The 18,148-nt window shown below is 40.0% G+C and overlaps 1 protein-coding gene across 7 annotated transcripts in view; it reads right to left on the bottom strand.

Moving 5' to 3' along the window:
* The window catches only part of JADE3 (jade family PHD finger 3), a 137,549-nt gene that overhangs the window by 114,558 nt on the left and 4,843 nt on the right, over positions 1–18,148 (bottom strand). For 2 of the 7 annotated variants that reach the window (XM_055565578.1, XM_055565582.1), the window contains exons 2-3: positions 3,816–3,899; positions 2,472–2,534 (exon numbers count right to left, since the gene is read on the bottom strand). The exons of 4 other annotated variants lie outside the window; for them this stretch is intronic. The gene's annotated coding sequence lies outside the window, so the exon portion shown is untranslated. The remainder of the gene's footprint in view (positions 1–2,471; positions 2,535–3,815; positions 3,900–18,148) is intronic. One more of the 7 variants, XM_055565580.1, reaches the window with a different exon arrangement.

The following is an 18,148-nucleotide window of genomic DNA, read 5'->3' as shown; positions in this document are numbered from 1 at the left end:
AGACAAAAAATATATAAAAGGTATACAGATTGAAAGAAAATCAAAGTATCCCTACTCCTAAACAACATGATTGTTTGCTTAGAATATATCAGAGAATTTACTTTTTTAAGTCCTATAACTAACAGCTTAGCAAGGAAGCAGGATATAAGGTCAATACAGAAATCAATCATATTTCTATATGGTGGCAATAAACTAGAAACTGAATCTTTAAAAAATATATCATTTACAACAGCTTCAAAGAAATGAAACACTCAGGTGTAAATCTAACAAAACATGAACATGACTTCCCTGGCATCCAATGGTTAAGACTCTAGGCTTCCAATGCAGGGGGTGTGGGTTTGACCCCTGGTCAGGGAACTAAGATCCCAAATGCTGCACAGTGCAGCCAAACAAAACAAAATAGAACAACAAAACCCCTGAAACTCTCAAAACACAACAGTAAGAAAACTACTAAATTTAAAAATGAGCAGAAATATTTGAACAAATATTCTTCTCAACAAATACTTGAGTAAAATACTACTCTCTGATGGACTCAATAAAGGTCATGAATTTTAATTTAGTTTGGCTAAATTATAAGGGTAAGAGCAACACTACTTCCAGCTCCCTACATCCCAAGGCAAAGCTGGCCCAAAATGATTATTTTTCAAAAGCATTTTATTGTGAACTATTACAGAATTTTGTTTTAATAATCACCAGAGAAAAGGTAGGTTAAAACACTTTCTCCTATTCCTGTTCCATAGCCTCAACCCACTTCACCCCCTCCTCTCTGGTGTTTTAGAATTTTGATTCAGACTTTCTTTGCAGAGGATTCCCTACACTGCATGGAAACGTGGCACTTTGGTCTTTGTAAGAAAGGGCACATTTGGATTATTTCTGAGTTTGAATATTTATTGGAAGATATTTGTTTCATACCTCTTTCAATAAAGTTGTCAAGCTGATTTCAGAATATTTATAAATACCAGTTTGTTTGTGAACCATGTTTTAACCCACCCTTCCTGTTTCTCAGTATGTTTCAAATATGTATGCATTTACTATTCAGTGGTGTTGTAGATCATTAAATTGTTTTAAAGTGAAACAGATCCATTCTTTTGCTTGACTCTATTTTAAATCTTTTGGGTGAGGACAGGGCAGACTGCAACCCTACATTTGGGTTCTAGTCTCCATTTTCATCCTGGACAACTGAAAATCAATGATTGATATTGAGTACTAGCTGAGCCTGCTTAGGGAAGGGGGTGAGGGCAGTCAGGGCTGAGTAGTGCCTAGTACCTGGAACTCACTGAGCATTTGCTGAATTTGTTAATTTGATTATGCTATTCAGTGGTGTGAAAAAGAAAGTGTTAAAATAAAACCTGTTAGGGAAAAGGAAGCTCTATCACAACAAGCTGCAGTATATTTTGCCAAAGCTATTAGATTTTTGAGGCAGCTGCTAGTTTATCAATTTTTAGTGCCCCAATATAGTTATTTTATGGCTATTACTAGCAAAAGCAGATTATAGGATTAGTGTTTAACAGGAAAGAAGGGCCCAGTGTGAGTCTGTTTGCTCTGGATCTCTAAAACCACGGTTCTTAATGCCATCCTCTTGGTTTATAGATAGAGAACAGTAACATGATAGGAAAGAACATCAGTTTCGAATTTTGTGGGAGTAGTTCCAGAAAGTCTTTCTGCAGTTTTCTTGAGCACTTGCAGAGGCACTTAGTTTTTTTCCTGAGAAGACCTCTTTAGGTACCAGCATGATCAAAAATGTATCTCAAGGTGCTCATACAGCATTTAAACCAGCAATCAGTAGTAGATTTCAGTGACTTTGTATAGGATGGGGCATGGTCCACAGATAACATCATACGATGTTTGGAGTGTCAAAATATAATTTTCAAAATTAAAAACATGACTCATATACAAATACAGAATGAACATGTCAAAGACTATTAGTGAGGGCCCAGAATTATGCAAGGCTGATTCAAAGAATGTTTGAGAGACTCAGTAAATATAGATACTGAAAGTAAAAAGGCTAAAATAAGATAGCTAAATTAGATAGAAATGTGGTTAATGCACTATAGGACAGTTAATCCATAGTCTTTGGGATTATTTCTTCTACCGAACAGAATTTTTTTTTTCATCTCTACCAGACAAAAATCTGTAAGTTAACATGTCTCTTCAAAAGGTCTAGCTCCTAATCATTAGTGAATAATAAGCCAAGCAAAGATGTAATTCCCTAGAGAACTAAATAATCCCTGGGTGGGCCTCTCCACCCAGGGACAATGCTCCAGGATGACAATGAAAGGACATTTGATCATTCTTTTGTATTACTTTTAAGTTTTAAAATAATCTCTATTAAAAGAGGGTTAATAGTTTTATAAGTGAGTCTAAATCTTTGGAGATAAAATTAAGGTTCTAGGGGGCTCACCTTTAGAATAGTGTGGTAGCACTTCTGTATTTTACTTTACACATACATTCCAAAATAATAATTTATTTACCTTTCAAACCAAGTCATCTGAGATCCAGGCATCTCCTAGGACAGGAATGCTTTCTTTCATAGTCTTGACAGGTAATCATGAAGCATTTGTGTACAGGAAGGAAACTAACGTTACTGAGTGCCTATTATGTACAAATTTATTTTCTCGCAGTAATACATTACCTATATATTTAGGCACTTTTATCAAATAAATAGATCTCTTCAGCATAATTGCTTTGAATTATACCTTAATTGAAAAATTTACACACAGTATAATTTACCCTTTTTAATATACAGTTCGAGTTTTGACAAATACCTATGGTTGCAATTAACATCAGAAACCAAATACAAAACAGTTCCAAGCATAATTTCCTCTTAAATGTCAATTAATCAACAAGTATTTATTGACTACTGATGTGTCCAATAGTTACTGGTTAGTCTTTGGGGATAGCAGGAGAGTGTAAAAAAGCAGAAGTTAAAGATATTATGTCCGTCTCCAAAGAACTTCCACAGTCTAAATCACAGGGCACAGTTGCACACACAGGAACCAAGCATAAATAAGCAATCTACTAGGTGATAATCTACATGACATGTGGGTTCTGGTATTGAGACTGCCACCATATGACCCTGAATAAGCCATTTATTATTTTTTTTTTATCTGAGACCTTCTTTCCTCATTCATAACTAGAAGGGGTTGTCCTAGACAATCTCTTGGGTCTCTCCTAACTATAAGCACATGTGAATCAGGTAGTGAGGGTTCAGAGTGATGATGGAAGGCTGGGAAATTGAGAACAGCTTTATGGCACTGAGGCAGTCTATGGGTTCGCCCCTCAGAGTTAGTGAATGAGGTAAGTAATGAGGGATGCAGAGTAGGGCTGAGAGATACAACCTGTCACAGGGGTGTGAAGGGAGCAAGTGAATGGATGTTGGTCCAGTGGAGCAAAAGAGAACTACAAGGTGTCATTCTGGAAGACAGTGTTGAGCTCAAGCTTTGAATTGTTTGAGAGCCAGGGAGAGACATGAGGACTGGGAAGTTTGGTTGCTTACTAAGTAAAGAGAGGAATGACCTGATAATAACAGTTTTCCACAATCTCTTACTGAAAACCTATCATGGACATGCTCTCTAGAAGCCAGGAGTACAGCAGAACAAAATCTGCCCTTTCAGTTATTTATTGCTGCATGAAACAATTCACCCCGAAACCTAGTGGCTTAAAATAACAACCATTTTATTTGCTCATAATTCTCTGCATCAGCAATTTGGGCAAGAATCAGTTGAGTGGTTCTTCTGCTAGTCCTTCCTAGAGTCCCTCATGAGGTTAGTCATCTGGCAATATGATTAGGGCTGAATAAAGATGGCCTCACTCACATGTCTAATGGTTGGCTGTTGACTGGCCTCTCCACACCATCTCTCTTCCTCCAGCAGACTAATTTGGGCTTCTTCACATGGTTGCTTCAGAGTTCCCAGGAAAAAGAGGAAAGATACAAGACTTCTTGAGATCTAGGCTCAGAAGTCACTCAGAGTTACTCATGCTGCATATATTGGCCAAAGCAAGTTACAAAAACAGCCCCGATTCATGGAGTACAGAAATATATTCCACCTTCTGATGGGAGGAGCTGCAAAGTCACACTGTAAAGTAGTATATATACAGAGGTGTAAGATTGGGTGGGCACTAAGCACTCTATCACACTATCCCATTTGGGAATATAAGTGTTGAGCACATAGTTCTTGAGCCTTGAGAGATGGTAGGAACCACTGAGGTGAAAAAAATATGAGCTTCTGAGTGGATCCTGAGAAACATGCAGCTAGAACAAACACAGAGGAATGTGCAGAACTTCAGGCAGAGTCAGTACAGATGGAGTGGCAGGATGACTCATGGTATGTTTAGACTCTAGTGAATGTACACTTGGGTACAATGGGTAGAGGAGAGGATTTCAGACATAAGTGGTAAGAATGATGGGAAAGGTCATACTTGGCTGTGGGGGACTTTACCTGCTAGGCTCTCAGGAGTACAGACATACCTACTATGCAGTGAGCAGTGAGGGGTGCATGGTGGCCTAGTGGCAGAAGTGGGTATACGGAAGAGGCCTTTACAACCTGCATCTTTATGAACAGCCATTTGGAAGGAAGTTGAGTTGGACTTGGAGTGGTACAGAGATCATGGCAAGAAATCAGCCTAGAGACGGTTTCCCTAAAGACAAGTGCTTACATGGATTCTGCTCAAGGAGTTAAAGGGCATAATTGGAGTTTTTACAAGTAAGCTTATTTAGAAGTATAAAAAAATGTTTATTCTGGATTTAATTGGTTATCCTCAGTTAGTCAGTTCAGTTACTCAGTCGTGTCCGACTCTTTATGACCCCATGGCCTGCAGCACACCAGGCCTCCCTGTCCGTCACCAACTCCCGGAGTTTACTCAAACTCATGTCCATTGAGTCAGTGATGCCACCGAACCATCTCATCCTCTGTCATCCCCTTCTCCTCCCACCTTCAATCTTTCCCAGCATCAGGGTCTTTTCCAATGAGTCAGCTCTTCGCATCAGGTGGCTAAAGTATTGGAGTTTCAGTTTTAGCATTGGTCCTTCCAAAGAACACCCAGGGCTGATCTTCTTTAGAATGGACTGGTTGGATCTCCTTGCAGTCCAAGGGACTCTCAAGAGTCTTCTCCAACACCACAGTTCAAAAGCATCAATTCTTCAGCGCTCAGCTTTCTTTATAGTCCAACTCTGACATCCATGACTAGACGGACCTTTGTTGGCAAAGTAATGTCTTTGCTTTTTAATATGCTATCTAGGTTGGTCAAAACTTTCCTTCCAAGGAGTAAGCATCTTTTAATTTCATGGCTGCACTCACTATCTGCTGTGATTTTGGAGCCCCAAAAAATAAAGTCTGCCACTGTTTCCACTGTTTCCCCATCTATTTGCCATGAAGTGATGGGACTGAATGCCATGATTTTGTTTTCTGAATGTTGATTTTTAAGCCAACTTTTTCACTCTCCTCTTTCACTTTCATCAAGAGGCTCTTTAGTTCTTCTTCGCTTTCTGCCATAAGGGTGGCATCATCTGAATATCTGAGGTTATTGATATTTCTCCCAGCAACCCTGATTCCAGCTTGTGCTTCATCCAGCCCAGCGTTTCTCATGATGTACTCTGCATATAAGGTTATCCTGCTGCTGCTGCTAAGTTGCTTCAGTCATGTCTGACTCTGTGCGACCCCAAAGACGGCAGCCCACAAGGCTCCCCCATCCCTGGAATTCTCCAGGCAAGAACACTGGAGTGGGTTGCCATTTCCTTCTCCAATGCATGAAAGTGAAAGTGAAGTCGTTCAGTCATGTCTGACTCTTAGGGACCCCATGGACTGCAGCCCACCAGGCTCCTCCATCCATGGCATTTTCCAGGCAAGAGTACTGGAGTGGGGTGCCACTGCCTTCCTAGAGAGAGCTAAACTTAGACTCATCACTCACACACACACACACACACACACCCCTCTCTCCTGTGTAAGATGCAAAAGTTTCATGTGTGACAAGTAGGATACAACTGTTTACAGTCAAAGTTTTGTCTATATTTGAAAAGAAAAAATCCTAGTGCTCCTTAATATTATAAGTAGGCAAGGGGTTGTGGAAAAGGCTGGAAACCATGATGGAGCCAGGTGAAAGCTGCCTGCAGTTTTGACTGTAATCTATACTGTGAAGCCATGCTCTGCCCAGGCAGACTGTATAGCTACACTTTTCACACTGGCAACATAGGAAAATACCAGTTTTCTTTTGACAGTCTGCAAAATGTGTATTTCTTTCCCCCAAATTACTGCTTTCCACAGGACTTATGTGGCCATCAGAATATGCTATGTGTGATTTTTAAACACAAAATGAGAAGTGATATTTGGTTTGTTAATTGAACAGCAGGCAGAATATAGATAACCAACAAGGACCTACTGTATAGCACAAAGAACTACACTAAATATTTTGTAATAATTTATAAGGGAAAATAATCTGAAAAAGAATGTGTGTGTGTGTGTGTGTGTGTGTCACTCAGTTGTGTCCGACTCTTTGTGACCCCGTGGACTACAGCCCATCAGGCTCCTCTGTCCGTGGAATTCTCCAGGCAAGAATACTGCAGTGGGTTGTCATTCCTTTCTCCAGAGGATCTTCCCAACACAGGGATCCAACCCGGGTCTCCCACATTGCAGGCAGATTCTTTACTGTCTGAGCCACCAGGGACTGAACCCACATCTCTTATGTCTCCTGCATTGGCAGGCGGGTTCTTTACCATTAGTGCCACTTATATACATACATATATATGTATCTGAATAACTCTGCTGTACACCTAAAACTAATACCATACAACATTGTAAATCAACTATACTTCAATAGAAAATAAAAACATCAGCAGGCAACAATTCTGTTTCAGGTATTTCTGAGAGATAAAATGTAGAGAATTTGAAGGCTTCCTAGCACCATGGGAGTGGAAGTCTAGTTGTAACCTTCAGGTCATGTGTATATGAAATAAGTCACAGAGTAAGGAAGTATGGCATTAGGCGCCAAAGTGAATACAAAAGACAAGACTTAAAATGAGAGAATATAGTGTAGAGGATTACATCCAAATGAGTGGCCTTTGGGGAAGTGGGGAATCTCCTGCTAAGCTAGAATTTCCAAGAATTTGGAATTGGCTCAGGCAGGACTGACTGGCAGGGCAAAGAGGACAGGATGATCCAGTTGTGAGGAAAGCCTCTAGGTAAACTGGAGTGCTGGTGGTATTGGTAGAGGGGAGGCAGTGAGGAAACAACTCAGAAATGACTTCCCAGACTGTTCTACCTAGTTGCTCTGAAATTCCAGGTGAAGAACTGTCCTTAGTTGATGGATTGTATCATGTGAAAACATTACAAACAACTCAACTAACAGACAGGAAAAGAAAGGATATTTAGGTTCCATTTTGCATATACAGGGCTTCATCTACTATCTGGTAGGTGAATGGGCGGCCCTTTGTGAGTACATCACAGGATAGGAAAAAGTTCTTCAAGGGGAAAACACATCTCCTCTGCTATATACTGAGCCAGACCACAGTATATAGCAGTTATGCAAGAAAGAGACTCCACTGCATTTCCTAATGACATAGTGTTCTAGGTAGAGATCTGAGTGGGCATGCTGAGTTTTTGCCAATTCTCTCAATGTGCTCTTCAAAACTGGGGAGACTTCCTTTAAAAATATGTGTTTTATTTTAGGATCTAAGAAATCATAAATGGTTCATATCATGGAGGTTCCAAGAAATCATGCCTCATTAGTGTCCTTAACAGCTAGCTTTTTTAAAAAGTATAAAAATAACATTTAGTGATTATCCAAATTATTTCATGGGGAAGATACTCAGGTTTATATACATACTTGAGGAGTGTCTAGACATGGGCTTGGTATACAGCAAGCACTCAAGGAGTGTTAGTTGATTCTGAACTACCTGATTCTGAGCTTTTTGCAGCTTCTTTATAAAATATAGCAATACACTAAATTTTTGGTGAACTGATTCTTTAACATTGGGAGGACAAGGAAAACCATTAACAGTGGGCATCTGGGTTGTCCAAAAGTGGGTCCAAGCTTCAGATATTATATAGGACTCCCATACATCTATATGTTTCTAAACTTTTTCACCACTAAGGACGACTTTTAAGATTTCACTCATAGACAGCATGCTTTGAAGACTTGACTACCAAACACGCCACCCCTATGGATTATTTAATTTCTCCATTTTAGCTGACTAAAGGTAAATGTTTCTGACAAGTAAAGGTTCTATTAAACATGAGATGATAAGAATAATGTATTTGTTTGCCAGACATTGATGAGCATTTTATTCTTAATATGCCATTAATTCCACACAATAATCCTGTGCATGCTAAATTACTTCAGTTGTGTCCGACTCTGTGACCCCATGGACTGTAGCCTGTCAGGCTCCTCTGTCCATGGGATTCTCTCAGCAAGAATACTGGAGTGGGTTGCCATGTCCTTCTCCAGGGGATCTTCCCCACCCAGGGATCAAGCCAGTGTCTCTTGTGTCTCCTGCATTGGCAAGTGTGTTCTTTACTACTAGTGCCACCTGGGAAGCCCATATGAACTTCATTTTACAAACAAGGAAACTGGGGAGTTCCCCATCAGCCCAGTTGTTAAGACTCCACCTTCCAATGCAGAGGGTGTGGGTTCAATCCCTGGTCAAGGAACTAAGATCCCACAAGCCATGTGGAGAGGCGAGGGAAAAAAAAAAAAAACTCAATTAAAACTATACAAATAAAGAAACTGTGGCACAAAGAGGTTAAACTCACTCGAGGTTGCATAGCTAGAAAAAGGCAAAAGCAAGATTTAAACAACTTAGCTCTTTGCTATTCTATCCATTCTAGCATTCAAACTTTAGCTAACTAGTTTTACCATGAATGGCAGTGTAATTCTAGCAATCTCACGCTCAGGTATTTACCCTAGAAAAAATGCAAATTTATGGGCACACAAACACTTGCATGTGAACTTTTATAGCAGCTCTACTTATAATCACCCCAAACTGGAAACAACCAAAATGTGGTACATTCATATAATAGATTACTCAATAATAAAAAGGAACAAGCCATTTGAAACACACAACTTGGATGAATCTCAAAAGCGTTATGCTGAGTGAAAAAAAATAAGATTCAAAAGATTACATATAGTCTGACTCCATTTATGTTACATCAGAGTGACAAAACTAGAGTATGATAGAGCACAGATCAGTAGCTGCCAGGAGTTGGGGTGGGAACAGAATGTGACTAAAAGAGGTAGCACAAAGGAATTTCCTGAAGTGATGGAATTGTTTTGTACTTTGATTTTGGCAGTGGTTACACTGATCTATATACATGTGTCAAAATCCATACAACTATACACATCCCCCTAAAAGTCATATATACCGTAAGATAAAGAACAAGGCAACAGGTCATCATCTTTTTGGTCAGTACTAATTTCTGTATTTCTCATTTACTCACAATAACCTTCTACAGTTCAATGTATCACCAACACTAGTTTTCAGGTTTAAAAATTAGAAGAGTTAAATTATAATGTGAAGCAAAGAACCATGATTAGGCCACACATTCAATCGGAATGATGACAGTTACCTCTAATAAACATTCCTTAAAAGTTAAATGAATTTGGGTGCTCATTTCATTAAAAATAAAAGTATTTCACAGGACTTCCCTGAAGGAAGTCCAAGTTAAGACTCTGTGCTTCCACTGCAGGGGGCATGGGTTCGATCCCTGGTTGGGGAACTAAGAGCCCAAATGCTATGTGGCGTGGCCAAAAAATATTAAAAGTATTTCAGTAAACTTATTGGAGAAGGCAATGGCAACCCACTCCAGTACTCTTGCCTGGAGAATCCCATGGATGGAGGAGCCTGGTAGGCTGCAGTCCATGGGGTCGCTAAGAGTCGGACATGACTAAGCAACTTCACTTTCATGCATCGGAGAAGGAAATGGCAACCCACTCTAGTATTCTTGCCTGGAGAATCCCAGGGACAGAGGAGCCTGTTGGGTACCATCTATGGGGTCACACAGAGTCAGACACGACTGACGTGACTTAGCAGCAGCAGTAAACTTATTAGATGATATATTTAATATAGCAATTTGCAGACTAAAACAAAAGCATGTAACCAAAATTAACTCTGGGAAGGAGAACGTGATGGAATGAGTGTCATAAGGATGTCATGGACAACCACGGCTCTTTCTACAACTTTTCAGTTTTTACTAGAATGCATTCATGCATCACTAGTATAATTAAAAACAAAAATTTAAAAAGAATTTTAAAAATCCTTCTCAATTAAAACGGAGATGATTCCCAAGTTACAATATATTTCCATCCATGGGGCTTCCATTGCCTTCAGGAACCCCTTGGTTACTCTATTTACCAGGTTAGGCTTGTATTCTACTTAACACTTAGTGCCTCACTCATAACACAGTGGGCACTCAAATATTAGCTGAACTGAACTGCACCTGGAAATGTGGAGAATAAAAATGACAAACACATGGTCATCAACAAACCCTATAATCTAAAAAGGCTAAACCATGCTCTAATTTTGAATGAAGCAAATTATTATTGACTGCTAACAACATACTCAATAATTACAAAGGCACACACAGAATTTTGAAAGAGAGCAAGACAAACATTTAACATACTGCCAGTGGTACAGAGGTTTTTAAAGTCTAAAATAGGCAGAAGCCAAACCAGAATCAATTATTCCTGGCTCCCTAACCATACAACTATAAAATTCAAGGGTATGAGAAAAATAAAAATAGGGGGAAAAAACTAACCTGCACTAAGTTTCTGTGGGCTGCATACTAGACATTTATGTAAATTAAAACTTTCTTTGAGGACTTAAGTGTCAGTTCGGTCATGTAAAGTGTTGGGAGGCCATCATTTCCACCTTTACAACAAGAAAGAAGCTAGATCCACTGAAAATCAATGACTCCTCTTGATACGTCCAATGGCCCTATCAGAGAAATGAAGTCACAGGGCAAACCACCATCCCACTATCTGAAGAGACTGGTGCCTGCAGGTAGACACAGGATCTGAATGTGTAAGCTGGGAGGAAGATTAAACTAGAGCTTCTGACAAATTACTGGAGACCAGAGTATGGAAACATCATGAGAGTATGAAGTTCCTGGGCTCCACATTGTGGGGGTGGGGTTTCCCATCCTCAAGTTTTACCAAAAGGAATCCCACAAGGTTCCTACAGGGATTAGGAAAAATGTCGAGGCTTCCACCAAGGTGCTGGTTGGCTGAGGAAAACAGCACTCACTGTGAAACCCACCCAGACCCCTTTCCTTTATCTATCACACAGAACAAAAGGCTTAATTTGCAGGGGTTTGAGGGGTGGACTTAAAATCTCTGGCTTGAGGATACTGGTGGATACTCATTGCAGCTGGGAGAAGGAACAGAGGTAAAAGAAAAAGAAGCTCCACCCCTGGAAGAGGGGCAGGAAATCTTATGAAGGACACACTCAAGACACACTAAAGGCAGTTCCAGCACCTGCCTGAGAGTTAATCAAATCATCAGAGAACTCCTCCTCCCCCACCAACCACCACCTGGCAAACCAGCTACTGGGTTAGCAATGGTGGAATACAACTGGGAGGGCTATGAGAGATAGCTCTTGGGAAACAGCACAAGGAAAAACCCAAAGCTAAGCAGGAGTCAAAAAGAAGGTATCACTAGAAGAATCAGAAATCTCTGGTGCCCATAGCAAAAACAAAGATGGAACATAGGCCAACTCCTGACTAATTTAAATCCCCACACTAAAGGCCTAGCAGAAGAAAACTTGTGTTCTCCTACCCATGTTCAGCTTTCAGCTTATTTACGAGGTATAATAAAAGGCAGGAAGATATTCCAAATGCCAAAACAACCATCAGGTCCAGACTCAGTATGACACAGAAATTGGGGCTATCAGAAATGAAATCTAAAAGAATTATGTTTACTATGCTAAAAACTCTTAATGGAAAAGGTAGACAATATGCAAGAGCAGATGGATAATTTCACCAAAGAGGTGTTAACTGTGATCAAGAATCAAATGGAAATGCTCAATAACAGTAAAAACACACCATGCTCAACAGCAGAACTGACACAGACAAAGAAAGAATAAGTGAACATACAGATAAAGTTTACTGATCAGGTCAATAAAAATAAAAATGAAAAGAGACAAAAGAGAAAAAATAGAACACAGCATTCAAGAACTGTGGGGCAATATCAAACAGAATAACATACTTGTAATTGGAACCCCAGAAGGAAGAAAAAAAAGAACTGGGCACAATAATTATTTGAAGAAATAATGGCTGAGAACTTTCAAAATTAGTGACAGACAACAAATCACAGATACAAGAAGCTCAGAGAATACCAAGCAGCATAAATATGAAAAAAAGAAAGCCACACCTAAGCAAATACAAAGTGATTAAAGGGAACCAGAGGCAAAAAGACAAATTAACTATGGAGGAACAAGAAAGAATTACAGCAGACTTATCAGAAACCATGCAAACAAGGCAACAATGGAGAGAGGAAAAAAGTGTCAACATTCCATGAAAATGTCCTTCAAAAGTGAGGGAAAAAAAGACTTTCTCAAACAGGAACAAAATATTTACTGACAGTATATCTGGCATAAAAGTTAATGTTAAAGGAACATTCTTCAGGCAGAAAGATTATGAATAAGGTAGGAACTTGGATTAGCATAAAGAAATGAAAAGCACTGGGAAAGGAATAAATGAATGTAGAATATAATATTTTCTTTTCAAAATGTTTCAAAAATGAGGGACTTCCCTGGTGGTCCAGTGGCTCAGACTCCACGCTGCCAACGCAGGGGGCCTGGGTTTGATCCCTGGTCAGGGAACTAGATCCCACATGCTGCAACTAAAGAATTCATACACTGCAACAAAGATCAAAGACTGTGCATGCCACAACCAAGACCTGGTACAACCAAATAAAATTTTTAAAAATGTTATTAGAAAAATGTTTGAAAAGCCAATTTCCCAGATACCAGTCAAGGGTCAATCTTTCAAGCAGGCCTTCTAAAGATAGCACCCTTAGGCCTATATTAAATCTTTTCAGTGTGTGTGCATGCTAAGTCTCTTCAGTCATGTCCAACTCTTTGTGACCCCAAGGATTGTAGCCCGCCAGGCTCCTCTGTCCATATGATTCTCCAGACAAGAACACTGGAGTGGGTTGCCAGTCCTCCATGCCCTCCTCCTGGGGATTTTCCCGACCTAGGGACTGAACTCACATCTCTTCCATCTCTGCAATGGCAGGTGGGTTCTTTACCACTAGTACCACCTGGGAAGCCCTTTTCAGCACAAGAGGGTTAAAAAAAAAAAACCCTGCAGCTAACATCATACTTAACAGTGAGAGATGGAATACTTTCCAAGATTGGATCAAATTAAGGATGTCCTCTCTCACCACTACAACTCTGATAAAGAAGAAAAAATAACAGTATTCATATTACCTGATTTCAAGAATCCTATGAATCTATTGTAGTCAAGACAGTGTGGTAATGGCAAAGTGATAGACACACAGATCAATTCATCAGAATAGAGACCTAAGAAATATACCCACACAAGCATTGTCATATGTCACAAGCATTGACAGAAGTACAAAAGCAATTCAATGGAGAAACACAGTCTTTTCAACAAATGGTTCTGGAACTACTGGACATCCATACACAGGAAGATGAACTTTGACATACACTCTTTTTCATGGCTGGTGGGAATGCAAAATGATAGAGAACCATTTTGGAAGATAGTTTGGCAGTTTCTTATAAAAACTCTGCAATCCCACTCCTAGGTATTTACCCAAGTGAACTGAAAACTTATATCCACACAAAATGTTTATTCAGATTTATTCATAATTGCCTGGAAGCAACCAAGTTGTGTCCTCAAACAGGTGAATGAACAAACTGTGGTACATCCATACAATGGAATGCAATTCAATGATAAAAAGGAAAGAAGTATTATTAGATGAATCAAGTAAAAGCAGACCAAAAAAGGCTACATATTGCATCTATTCCATTCATATGACATTCTGGAAAAGGTAGGGCTATAGTTAAAAATTCAGAAGTATGCTATTCTGAGGCATTTCTAGGAAACAAAACTGGCTGGATATATTTTTTACCAAGGATAGCTCTGACCAGGTCAATGGAAGTTCATATCACCATAAACATACACCATTTCTTTTTAGATAAATGTCCTTCATTTTTAAAGTAGGGTAATATATTCACATGGCTTAAAATTCCAAAAGTATACATAAAAGTCGGAGAAGGCAATGGAACCCCACTCCAGTACTCTTGCCTGGAGAATCCCATGGGCGGAGGAGCCTGGTAGGCTGCAGTCCATGGGATCGATAACAGTTGGACACGACTGATTGACTTCACTTTCACTTTTCACTTTTATGCATTGGAGAAGGAAATGGCAACCCACTCCAGTGTTCTTGCCTGCAGAATCCCAGGAACGGGGAAGCCTGGCGGGCTGCCCTCTATGGGGTCGCACAGAGTCGGACACGACTGAAGCGACTTAGCAGCAGCAGCAGCAGCATACATAAAAGTTTATGCAATGAAGTCTCCTTCCCTCCCTCTATCCCAGCCATGTGTGCCCCAAAGCTCAATGTCTTGAATATCCTTTCAGAAATATTTTATGCTTATATAAGCAAAAATGCATGTATTACTGCCCCACTATTATACACAAATGGTAGTATACAATATACAGTGCTCTATTTCTTGCTTTATTTTTCATTTTGTACATCTTGAAGATCATGTGATATCAATGTAATATTCTACTGCGAAAATCAAGCCTTGATTGATCCTTAGGCTATAACCACTCTTTTACTATTATAAGCAATACTCCAAGTAATATGCAAGTATTTGTTGAATTCATTTCTGCAAGTGTTTGCTGGGTCAAATGATATGTGCATTTATAATTTTGATGGCTATTTCCAAGTCACTGACTTTTAAAATATCAGGGATGTTTAGTTTTTCTCCTAAGAGGAAAAAAAAGAAACTGAGATTCTATCACCAGGCAATTTTCTGGAGCTCTAAGATGTACAAAATAAAGCCTTCTACTCAGTTTTCCCCACGTGCTTACTAGGATCCAGTTGAATTTTCATGTAATATATTTCAGGCCACAAGCTGGTTGCAAAACCTATTTCAGGTATGTAAAAGGTATTACTTCTAAAATCGTCACAAGCAAAGGCCGGCTGATGCCCCAAATTACTAATCACTGGCCACTAACTCTGTAGCACAACAGTGGATTCTTCACTGCAACCACACAGAGATTTTAAAATTCTGACCAAATAAAACATACCTAACAGAAGGCAATGGCACCCCACTCCAGTACTCTTGCCTGGAAAACCCCATGGATGGAGGAGCCTGGTAGGCTACAGTCCGTGGGGTCGCTAAGTCGGACAAGACTGAGTGACTTCCCTTTCACTTTCCACTTTCATGCATTGGAGAAGGAAATGGCAACCCACTCCAGTGTTCTTGCCTGGAGAATCCCAGGGACGGTGGAGCCTGATGGGCTGCCGTCTATGGGGTCGCACAGAGTCGGACATGACTGAAGCAACTTAGCAGCAGCAGCAGCAACAGAATTCTTTGTCCTTATTATAATGCCCAAATAAGGATTTCTTCTCTTAGGTAAAACTGTAACTCACATAAAGGTTATGAAGAAAGGCTGCAAATGTTTCTCTTATCTTTCAGGTAGTGAAGGATTCCCAATTAACTATCTTTTTGCTTGACCTCAAAACCTAGTGCAGTCTAGCACATTACAGTTTTTGTGCTAAAGCTTGAACCAGAGGTTGAGGAAACCCAGGGGCTCCTTTGATAATAGCCATATAAGATCAGTGAGCAACAAGCCACTCGTGAGACTATATCTTGAGCCACACTGTCACCCTCTGGCTTCCTTCCAGAAAAACCATCACTCAGCTTCAAACTTGATAAAAGAGAGATGACACAATCATATTATTTAGTCTCAAGAATACACTACATTGGGACTTCCCTCGTGGTTCAGTGGTTAAGACTCTGTGCTTTTAATGCCAGGGGCACAGGTTTGATCCCTGGTTGAGGAACTAAGATCTCACAATGCTGTGTGGTGTGGCAAAAAAAAAGAATACACTACATTTATAAGTAAGTGTTTAAAATGATTTATCAAAGGAAAACAGATTATATTCATTAATAATTAATATGCATTACTGCAGTAATGGTCCCCAATTTTCTCACATCTCCTTGTGTCCACGCCTTGGAGGGTCCTCTCCCACAATGACTCTGGGCTTGGCCAAGGAACTTCTGTGGTTTGACTGATGGGGCAGTATCAAATGTGACAGACAAGACACTTGAGAAGTGCTTTTGCCTTGGTGCTTGCTCTCATCTGCTACTCTTTGTGCCTTTGAGACTATGATGTTAACAAGTCCAAACTAGCCAGCTGGATGAGGGACCACTTGGAGTGAGGATGAGCCATCCCAGCTTAAGGCCTCCTAGACCAACCAGCCTGGCAACTACCAGATGTATGAGCAAGGCCATCCTAGATCATGCATTTGCCAGCTAACCACCCTTCCTCTCCTCCTCCAAAAAAAAGTTAACTGACATAGGCTACTCCAAAGTAAGTATGTCTGTGGTCCAATACATATGGAAAGGGGAAGAGAACACTGATCTTCCCCTATGAAATTTACTCTGCACATAATAGTTCCAAACAGAAAAACCTGCAGTACCTGGATGAGAATAAATATATAAGTATCAAAAAAATTCCTGAGTCCTCTTGGATTCTCACAAATGCACTGTCTGCCATCACAGATGGCACACACTAAAACACACACACAACACAAAAAATTTCCATTTAGTCAATGAAGCATCTTTATCATGATATATTTAAACCAAAGTCTTATAGTCAACAGTTCCATTTCTAACATGAACTCAGGTTTCCAGGAATTACTTTTTCTTTCAATTCTACTTGTTTCCCCATTTGACAGGGCTTGGTGAAAGCTCAAAGAGCTCCCTCAATGCAGCCTAAAAAGCATCAGGTAATAGAGCCCAATTAAACCTCCTTCTAGAAGCATTCCACAGGACCAGCTTCTTCCAGCATCACAGCAACTCTTTTTAGCCATGTTAATGGCGGGCAGTAAAAACTGTTTAAGATCTACACATTTGGGCCAGAAACATTGCCTCTATTGGATCACTAAGTGAGACACTAAAAGGGAAATGACTCTCTTAAGCCACTTTTGTTTAGGCCTCAGGAGATGCCTTTCTGGATTCACACACACACACACACACACACACACACACACACACACAGAAACACCTTCTAGCAGCCTCCTACAGCCCTTGGAGTAAAACACAAGCTCCTTAACGAGGTCCCCTAAGACCCTGTCAATCTTACCCTGCCTGTCTCATCTCTTTCTCCAGGTCCTAGTCAAACCTCTTTGGATCCTTTCCACCTCTCTCCCACCTCAGTGCCCTTACAACACCTCTGCCTGGCAATCCCTTCTCTCTTTTTCCCTGCTTTTTCCTGCTAAGTCTTCGGGATTCAAGGCACCATGCTGGTCTCCATCTCCCTCTCTGAAGGATTCTACCTCTTACTTGCTGTTTGACTTTAGGCAAGTTACCTTTGCTTCACCTCTTTGAGTTTCATATCTCAAAAGAAACCCTGTGATAAGCACTTAGCACAATGCTTAGCACACAAAAAATGGTTAACAAATCATCACTGCTGTTATAGCTATTATCTCATAGTAATCTTCATTGCAATTTAGTACAGTTAGTAATTAGATATTTATTTGTAGAGAAATAGAAACACCTCCTTGGATTTCACCTTAATACCTAATCCCATTCATGCTATTTCCCCCATAATGCAATTCTGGAAGGGAAGATGAATGTTTATAGAGCAATTATTAACTCAAAAGTGTGTTTTGGCAGATGAAGAAACCGAGGCACAGTGAAGTTAAGTGGTCAAAATCAAGTGATGGATTAAAATCCAAGTTGGCATGACCCTACAGCCTGTGCTGTATATGACACCAAAGGTTTCTCTAACTCATGAACCTTGTCAACTAAGAGCAGCAAGCATCAGAAAAAATGAATCTTCACATGTACATACTTCTCAAACGACTCCCAGGTATTTAACTCTTCAAATCCTTAACCAGCCCGATGTTCCAATCAGCCGTGTAAATTCCTTCAGCAGAATACTCTTCCCCTTGATTGAGA

Source organism: Bubalus kerabau, chromosome X (assembly GCF_029407905.1).
Source record: "Bubalus kerabau isolate K-KA32 ecotype Philippines breed swamp buffalo chromosome X, PCC_UOA_SB_1v2, whole genome shotgun sequence".
NCBI classification, from domain to species: Eukaryota; Metazoa; Chordata; class Mammalia; order Artiodactyla; family Bovidae; genus Bubalus; species Bubalus kerabau.
The sequence above is the reverse complement of the archived record's forward strand: the minus strand, read 5'-3'. Positions and strand labels throughout refer to the sequence as shown.